The sequence below is a fragment of the Arvicanthis niloticus genome, chromosome 16 (assembly GCF_011762505.2).
Source record: "Arvicanthis niloticus isolate mArvNil1 chromosome 16, mArvNil1.pat.X, whole genome shotgun sequence".
NCBI classification, from domain to species: Eukaryota; Metazoa; Chordata; class Mammalia; order Rodentia; family Muridae; genus Arvicanthis; species Arvicanthis niloticus.
In genome coordinates, this window is record NC_047673.1 from 5,762,921 (window position 1) to 5,772,972 (window position 10,052).

Consider the following 10,052-nt stretch of genomic DNA (forward strand, 5'->3'; position numbering starts at 1 on the left):
ATAACTAATGCAGGAGTGGGAGACACATTCAAAAGTCAGGGCTACCCTTAGCCTCTGTGTGTGTGGTGTGTGTGTGTGTGTGTGTGTGTGTGTGTGTGTGTGTGTGTGTGTCCAAGCTTCTGGACACTTAATTACCTGCAGTCAGCCAGGGCCAGGGCAAAGTGCTAGAGAGGGGACTTCTCTCTCCCTGTGGATGTGGTTGAAGGCATGTAGACACCACAAAGGGGCCCCGTCCTGCATCTCCTTTCCTAGGGACCTCTTGGATGAAGCCACCTGAGAGATGGACACAGAGACATCGATCTGCTGTTAGATTATCCCATAACCTGGTTGACAGGGTCGTGGGAGAAACTGGCTCCCGAAGGAGGATGAAGGCAGAGAGGAATGCTGGTAATATTTGGAGACTTTGACATTTTGTTTTTACTACCAGAGAAAATTAACTTTACTTTGAAGGCCAAACCTTTTCTTAAGAAGGCATGCACCTCTTAATACACACCCACTGGAAAAGCCAAGTTAGAACTCCCAGGTAAGGCATAAGAATGCCCTTTGAATCCTGTGCACACATAGCTCCTCCTAACTCAGTCCTGGCTGACTATGCAGGGCCCCTGTGAGTCCTACCAGGAAATCTCATGTTCTCTCTTTAAAGGAATTCTTGGAATTCCTCTGGGCCGCTGCAGGTCCCGGGAACAGATGAGAACTGGGCTGATTAATGGAAAAGGGCTCCAGGCCAGCAGAGAGAGCTAGGAAAGCCTGGGGGGAGGGGACAGCCATAATTCTCCTCGGGGTGGATGAGTAAAGCAGGCTCCTTGTCCTAGACCTGGGTTGCTGCTGCATCCGGCCTGAGTTACAGACAGAGCAAAACTATAGGCTATGGCTCTTGCCTTGCTTTAGAAGTTGGGCCTTTTGAGTCACCATGCACAGCGGTGCTTGCCTTGTGACGTACATATTCATACATGCTTTACTTCTCTTGATCATATCGCTTCCACCCCCTCTGCTGGTCCCCTCTTCCTCCTAGCGACTTCTCTCCTACATCTATGTCACATCTCTGACTTCACCTGTGAGACCTCCTTTTCCCTTCTCACGGTCTCTTTTATAGTTTCATGACCTACACACATGCTACATGCTACAAGCTACATGCTACATGCACATACAGAAAGCATTGCTGTCTGCAGCATGATATGACTTGACACTTTGACTGCAACCTCTTGTCATCTGATAAAGTGTGACAAGTACACTTTTTTTTTCAGTGTGACTTCTGGTACAGAGTTATATAAAATGGGTGTGCAAATCAAACACTGACAATAAATCATAGTGGAATTTGTTCCAAGTCTTTGGTACCTGTATCTTACCATTTATTAAAAGTAAGAAAGCACATTTGTGTATCAATGAAATGGATTTGCCTGTTTATTTTTACATAAAGAATTAAAACTTGGCTAACTATTTGACAGGGTCTCACTATGTCACCCTGTCTAGCTGGGAACTTGCTACGTAGACCAGGCTGGCCTTCAACTCCTAGCGATTCTGTTGCCTCAGTCTCTCAAGTACTGGGATTGAAGTTGTGGTCACTATACCTGGACATGTAAAGCATCTGAAAGGTCTTTTTGAGCTTGTGGATAGTTCAGTTTTACAAATGGCGTGCTATGGACACTACTTCTCATAAACATGCAGTATGAAAAGGGAGGGGCACAGTAGGACCGCTTAACAATTATTAGAAATTCACGACAAAATTTGCTGAACCATTTCTTTATGAAACTCAAATCAACAACACAATCAGCAATTTTTAAAATAATCAAACATTCTAATACAGTGCAATCCAAAGGTTTACTCACCCAGTACTTGCATGACAGTAGGAAGATATAAAACGCATTCGTTTCCCATGATTAAAATATTATGTTTCTTTAGAAACAGAAAATACAGTCAAAGCATACAACTCACAGCATGGAGTAGATTTGCATTGGAACGGAGGTATTCCGGGAGCATTTGTTGGTCTTGTGTCATGTACTATACAAGATACATGTGTGTTGTCCTTAGAACCAAGGCTTCAGTAAAGTGAATACAGGGGTAGGTATTCTGAGAATCACCTCAGACTCATTACATGAGTAATTGTGAATTAACATCTGAGTGTTGCTTGTCCAAAGCTTTTCGCTTTGTCCCTTGTTTGCAAGTGCCATGTTTCCATCCATGTTTGATTCATGACATACAGTTTAAGGAGTTGGGCTTGAGAATGCAGAAGGCATCAGATGGCACTGTAGGCCAGAGAGGATCTTAATTGTTTGTTTGCCCAGAGAGAAATCTCTGGAATCAGCAGCCTAAACATGTTGAGTATACTATTTTTAGACAAATATTTTATTGAGATAAAAAGAAATACATGTTTAAAGCAATGAGATCTCAGTGGGTGTGCATGGGTGTGTGGTGTACACACTCACAAAGTACCACAAATCATGTCATATACATGCAACCACACACATTAGTAGTCATTATCTGTGATTATTAGGAGTGAATGGGGGCAGGCAGAGATAGAGAAGGGATTGAGAGGAGAGAAGGGAAAGGAACCCTCAGTTGGGATGTGTGTGTGTGTGTGTGTGTGTGAGAGAGAGACAGAGAAAGACAAAGAGAGACAAAGAGAGACAGAGAGAGGCAGAGAGATAGAGAGACAGAGAGGAGAGAGAGAGAGAAAGAGAGAGAGAGAGAGAATCATTATCAGTACCAAATATGTTTCAGATGCCCATAATCCCAACCTCATACCACCAGACCACTGTGGTGGAGATCCAATCACAGTGTTAACCGCCACTTCGAAAGACTGCATCCAATGTCAGTCTCAGTCTTAGAAACGGTAACTAGGATTTCAAACACAGCATCAAATGTAGCTGAACACCTCTCCATTGACGTTTACCTACAGAGAGGACATTACTATTTCCTAGAAACTACTTAGTGCTTTCTATCACACTTAACAAAAACTTTAGGTGGAGTCTGAAGCAAGAATTCAGCGTTAGAGTTCAAGGAACTTGGCACCATCTATGTATATGTATGGTAGGTCAGCGCACCCGAAGTCTCAACGCCCTTAATCTGTGCTGGATTCCGTTTAAAAACCCATGAAAGGAGACTTGCCCCGGGTTCCAAGGGGCCAGTGATCTCATGAGAAGACAAGCGCTGCCCTGGCAACCTCACTCCATCTTTAATGGTACCTCACAGCTTGTTAGACACAGAGTCACCTCACCAGGGCTAGACTCAGGTAGTCCAACAGTCCAGGAAGGACCTCTCAGTTCTCAGATATCAATGAGCCCAGGGGAAGGCTAGTGTTGGCACGGGGCTGCAAGCGTTTCTTTGGAGCTATCTCATAGATGGCCTGTTCTCCTTCCACTACTTGGCTAACGAACAGACTTTTGCTATCTCTTTTTAAACCCAAGTGCAACCATTTGGGCCTATTTCTACTTCTGTTCATCAGTCATTCACAACTTAGTCATTCACACGGCATGCTCAGGCTGTGGGAGGAGAAGAGACAGATGGAGCACCCTGCCCCAGGGGTAGCTTTCTGAGCTGTGGTGTGTCCGGAACTGTGCATAAAAAGGAGAGCAGAGGCCACAGAGGTCACAGAGGCCACGGAGGCCACGGAGGCCACGGAGGCATGTTCGCTGTTGCTATTTGATCTTTCAAACTTGAGTCCTGGGTAGAGACTACTTCCTGTCCCCAGTGTCAATGTAAGAGAAGGAGCTGAAGTTGGTGCTGTCCTGTGCAGCAGTGGCAATAAGATTACCGTGTGGATTTTTAAAACCATGGAAGAAGTGAGCGAGTATTGATGTGGGGTAGGCTGAGAAGAGGGGTCTCTGCAGGACTCTAAAGGAAGAACAGTCCAAGCAGAACAGGAGGAGGGTACAAACCACCCCCAGCTTCCCTCCGCCCAGTCCATGGAACAATCTTGTTTTCTGACTCCTGCTTCTGAACATCATTTGCTCCAAACGTCTGTGCAAAAGGGAAGCATTAAACAAAGTTCCTGGGTCGGTAATTAAAGACAATGATTTCAGTGGATAGAGTTTTGTTTTCATAATCTGCTCTTTGTCTGTACGGAGCCAGCTCTTGGCTGCATCTGCCACCGCTGGCCTTTGCTCTGTTTACTCTGAAGAATGAGGCGCTGTTCTGTTTGCTTCTCGTTTTCAGTCTGTAAAACTCTGTTCTCTTGCTTCTCTATTCCAGGAAGGGAAAAAATAAAAAAATAAAAGAACAAGGCTCTTTAAATCTCACAGCGGCGACTACTCACCCGTACACACAGCCTCAATATTAGCGATGACAGACACTTCGGAGAATGTGCAAGAATTTCCCAGCTGCCAGCCTTCCTCTGGCAGGTGGACCTCAATTGAGAAAATCACTTTTTATTCAGCTGTCAATCATTAGGTGTACCTGGCTGCATTGCACCACTCCGTGTGTGTGTGTGTGTGTGTGTGTGTGTGTGTGTGTGTGTGTGTATTTCAAAAGGTCATTCACCTGTCTCAGGGTTCAAAAGGATTGTTCCCTTCAGTGTAGGAGTTACTGTAGTGATCTATTAAGACCCAGCTAAGGAAGGTGACTTAGCAATACTCTAGGATAAGAGTGGGAGGAAAGATTAGGTGTATATGTATAGAATCCTAACAAAGAGAAAAGGAAAGGGGGAGGGCGGGAAAGGGAGGGAGAGGGAAGGGGAGGAAGGAAGAGGGAAGGGGAAGCAGAGAAAGGGAGGGAGAAGGGAGAATGGAGGGAAGTAGGAAGGGAGGATGGGAAGGAAGAGGGAGGGTAGGAGGGAAAAGGAAGGGAGAGCAGGGAGGGAGGGGAGAAGAGAGAGAGGAAGGAAAAAAAGGACAGACAGACAGACACATTCCTCTGTTGAAAAGGGAGTGAGAGGGGGCTGGGGTGTCTGGCACACTGGCAGAGCACTTACCTTGAATGTGCAAGGCAGTGAACTCCTACTCAGAGCTCATTTTGAAAACGGCCTTCCCTCTCTCCCTCCAAAAAGAAAAGATGTGCCTAGTAACCACACTGAGGGAATCTCACTACAGAAGAAAATGAATCAGGCAGCTGAGGTCACTACCTGGTTTATCTTTTCCACATCTTCCCTCTGACAGTGTGCCTCGGATGCCTCAGATCACTGGTGCAAGTCAAAGCAGGCAGTGAGTCACGCCAGTCTCATTACCTGTGTAGACTGTAGGCTGTGATGGCTCTTCACTGAACTTAAGGCTTTAGCTAGCTGACGAGTGTCTGTGTATGATGGTGACTGTTGACTGTCAGCTTGGCAAAATCTAGAATCATCCCAGGATGGGTCTCTGAGCACACCTGTGGGAGATTCCCTTTGTTGTGGTCATGCCCAATGATGCGGGAGGACCCATCTTAACCTTAACCGTGGGCAGGACCATTCCCTGGGCAGGGGATTTGGGTTGTATAAAGTGCAGAATGGGAGCTGAATGGAGGGCAGCCTGGGCTCATTCCACTTCCTGATTGTGGCTACAGTGTATGCCCAGCTGCTTCAAGCTCCTGCCTTGATTTCCTCACTATGGCGGGCTGTGCCTTGAGCTGATACAATGTGAGCTGTGGGCTTGTCTCTCTCAGTTTGCTTTGTCTCTGTATTCTATCCCAGAAACAGAAAACCAAGGATTCCTCTGAGCACTGTGTACCTACATACACTGTGGGCCTGGGGTAGACTCATGAAACAGCCACAAGGGTCACCTCCTCTATTCCCATATCACCTCATTACTGGTGAACAGAAACAAAATAAAACAACAAACAAACAAACAAACAAACAAAAAAAAAAAAAAAACCAAAACCAAAAAACCAACATGGCAGCTCCACAGTGTGTGCTAGTCCAGAAAAAGCCAGGAGGATGGAGGGTGAGAGAGTCTGCTTAAAAAAAAAAAAAAAATGACAGGCTCTCGAACTGTAATGACTGTGTTTGAGGAAAGTGCCGCCGACCTGTAATACACCCAAGTTCAGATCAAGGAAGCTGCCGCCTGCTGCCGCATTAAAATATTTATACTTATGTGGGATCTTCATAATTATACCACGACGGCTCATGTTTATACTATTAAAACGCTGAAGTTTACAGTTTACGTGTCTCCAGTACCTGTATGTTTACAGGCTGTGGTTGGGGAACCAGAAAGCCTTCAGATCAACTCCAACTCTTACAGGACAAGATTCTCAGAGGCAAGTCCTTCCCAGGTTTTATCTGTCTCAAAGGTAAAAGTGGGGCAGAAGTTCTCACTGCAGAGACTTGGGAGTGTGCTTCAGTGCCCAACAAAGACACAAGCATGTAAAACAGGCTGCTTCCTTTGGATCCTTCAGTGGGTATGTGAGGGCAAGACACCAGAGTCAGACTCCTTGGCGTGTGCCATGCACCGGCCGTCGGCTGGTTGATTGTCCTAAGGACTCTTTCTGGACCCCGAGGCTGCAGCTGGGCACAGCAGATGAAGGGGGTTCAGGGCAGCCTGCCAGTCCAGCTTCTCCTGTATTGACAGGCTGATAGAGACAATCCTGTTCACAAACACACATGGACATCAGGAATCAAACTAAACAGAATCTCAGCTAAAACTAGGGAAAGATAAATAAATAAATAAATAAATAACCCACACTAATTTGCTGAGCTCCAAAATAGAGCCAAATTCAAAGCTTTTACTGTTGAAACTACAAACAGAACCTTGGATCAAAAACACCAGGAAATCATCTTAGGGGGGATATAATGGCTTTCCTTCTCCTACTTCTGAAATCATCAAGTTTGTTATGAAAACAATTGCCTAAGTAAGCTGTATAATTTTATTTAACCTCTGGTCTCTCTGTCAAATGGAGATATAATCAGGGTGATCAATGCAAGTATCACTAGAGCATCTATCCCTGGACCAGGGAAGATCTATGTCAGAGACAAGCACATTGATTTTTCCACAGCAGAAAGGTTTTTTTTTTTTTTTTTCTTTCCAGAACCAAGAATAGCTGAAGGCTGCAAAAACAGGCCGATGCCACATGGACGAGTCGTCTGGCTGATAAGATAGTCGGAAAGAAAAATCACCCCTCTGCACATCTCGGATTCCTGTCAGACTAGGCCATGGACAGAGACTGGCCTAAGCCAAAGCAGTTAAAGGATGCAACTCTCCAGAGCTTACCAGAAGACCTGTGCTTCTCAGCTTCTCTTAGGATGCTGAACTATCCACCTGTGGGTCTTGTGGGTGGCCTTTCAGCTCCACGTGGGTCCTTGTAGTTCTTTCTTGTCTGACTGGGGATTGGGTAGGGCAGAAAGAGCACTGTGATTCTGTTATTTCATTTTGCTTTTTACCTGTTGAAATCCTGCGTGTACGGTGGCATACGAATGTGCGCATACACGTGTGCACATGAGTGCACATGTGTGCACATGAGTGTGGATGCTGGATAGTAATTTTGCCTCAATCACCTTCCACCTTAGTTTTAACATTATTTTGTTTTATCTATTCACTTGTCTTACACTGGAGGGGTGCACGTATAGTGATCAGGGAGCCATGTCGTGGGAGTAGGTTCTCTCCTTCCACCACGTGGGTCCTATGGTTTGAACTCAGGTCTTTATGCTTGGCAGCAAGTGCCTTACCCACTGAGCCATCTCACCAGCTCATGCACACACCTTACCTTTAAGATAGTTTCTCAGTGAGCCTGGAACTCCCAATTAGATAAAGCTAGTTGAGCGTTGTGTTCCAGGCACTCACCTGCCTACATTTGCTCTGTGCTAGGACTGTAAATACATGCTACTGGGCCCAGATTTTACACATGGATGTTGGAGACTGAACCAGAACTTTCTGTACGGCAGGTGCTTTTCCAGCAGAACCATTTCCCCAGCTCTGTAGTTCCATATTGCTGGATGGTGATCTTTATCCCAACCTGAGTCTGAACACGGCCAAGTCATTTTGTAGGTGCTACAAAAAGTGAAATCACATGCGTATAGGAAGAAAAAAAAAAAAAAAAGGAATCCATCTTATTTCAGAAAGAAGGAAGGAGAGAGAGAGAGAGAGAGAGAGAGAGAGAGAGAGAGAGTTGGGTGTAGTGGTGTACACTTTGAGGTCAATCTGGTTTACACAGTGAATTCCAGGACAGCCAGAACTACATGGAGAGACCCTGTTTCAGACAGACAGACAGACAGACAGACAGGTGCTTCTGCTGGTGATCTATGGTTGCTCCCATTGAGCACAGACAGGAATGTACCCCACCCCCACCATTACTAGGCACAATCCAGGGGAGGTTCTCTGTCCCTCAGATTTTCCTTTGGTCTTCACCCAGGTATCTCTCTAAGATCCTTCAGTTAAGACCCACCTGATAAACAAGGGAGGAAAAGGCTGGCTTTGTTCACAGAGGTCTTTGCCCCAGTGTTCAAGATCTAGTTGTTCCCAAGCGGAGAACTGTGTTTATGGTGGTTTTCATTCTCAAGTGTCTGCTTTGATTTAATTGCCCAAGACAGAGCATTGGTTCCTTGGTTCATTGGGTTGACTCACTTGGCTGTGGGCAAGATACAGGCAGCAAGCTACTAATGGAGGGAGATCACATAAAGCCAGAAAAATTGTGATTGTATTAAGCTTTAATAAAACCTTAGCGTGTGCATCCTGAATATCTGTGCTGAGACAGGAAAGGGTATGAACAAGTTTCCCCCTCAGACACAGGGGCACTCTGAGACTTGGAGCACAGGGTTTCAGTCTTCAGACTAAGTTGCTTGCTTGCTAAGGAAGCAGGACTCTCCGGTGGCACATCCCAGATACAGAAAGCAGAATGAGGTAGACGGGTAGATGCAGCCCTTCTTTCCTGGCTTCCCTGAATGCTTGCTATTCCCAAGGAAAATGGAAAGGCTCCATTTCTTTATTCAAATTCAAGCATGAATGTAGTGCCAAAACTCAGAGGTGCTTCAGGCATAATTGCCTGAGGCCTCCTCTGTGCTAAGGCTGCAGACGGGGCAATGGCCCCGGGCCCAGAGCAGTAGTTTGGGAAAAATCACCCATGGTAACAGCTAGGGAATGAGTCTTTTCTAGCTGCCAAAATCTCACTGCACGTTAGAGGGAGAGAGAATTCATAAGTAGTTCCCTTTAAAAACAACATCGGCTTCATGTTCACAGAGGTTCTTGGCAGAGACGTCCAGATTAGGTCTGAGGTCCCGTGAGTGAGGTGTGGAGATACAAGTAAACTGGATGCCCTGCCCCTGGGTGAGCCTTTCCCAGCTCCACGCATCCTGTATCCACCGTGTTGTGCAAGAGGAAGCCTTACAAAGCTTTGGTTTCCTGATCTGTACAATTTAGCATCGACTTCACTGGCTTCATGGAGCTTTCCATAAAAAATTAAAGAATCTCCATTAGCACAGAACGAATGTCCAATGAGCAGGAGCTGTGGTTGCCACAGCCTCCAGGTTGCTGAGCTCTCAAACTTCTGAGGGAGCAACAAAGGATGCTGGGAGCAGAGGGACTCCTCCACAGACACACCCACCCTAAGGCTTCTATAAGCTTCTCTGATGGAGTTCTGAGGAGTCCTGGAGGGGAGAACTCTGGAGCCGCAAGGATCAGCTTCAAGAGAAAGAAATGTTCTCTTTTGTTTGTCAAATTTTAAATTTTATTGGACTGAATCACACACCCCCGTAAGAATATGAAGCTTTTTTTTTTTGAGAGTACCCCACCCCCTTGCTTCTGCCCCCTTCCACTGGTACTAGTAGATGCATGCAACCAGAGGTGAGTTCTGATCTCACCTCATCCTGGAGACTGCGGCAAAAGTGAAACTTGGGCAGAGACCAGCAATAAGAATAGATGGTGAGAGCCACCTGTCATGCGCCTTCTAAACAGGAATGCTCACACCAGGGGCCCTAATTCTCATAAGGATTTAATGGGAGCCATTTTGATGGATGGTCCTTAAATGTGTGCTTCGCTTTCAGAGCCTCGGGTGCTCACCGGAAGTGGACGGAGAGGGTTGGGAAGGCACCCTGGAGTCAGCAAGAGATGCAGAGCTCAGCTGATCTCCACACCAGTGTTTGCAATTTCTAATGTAACTAAGGCCTTAGGGATAGATGGGGGCCAACTCTGGTCACCACAATAAAGAAGACAACAGCT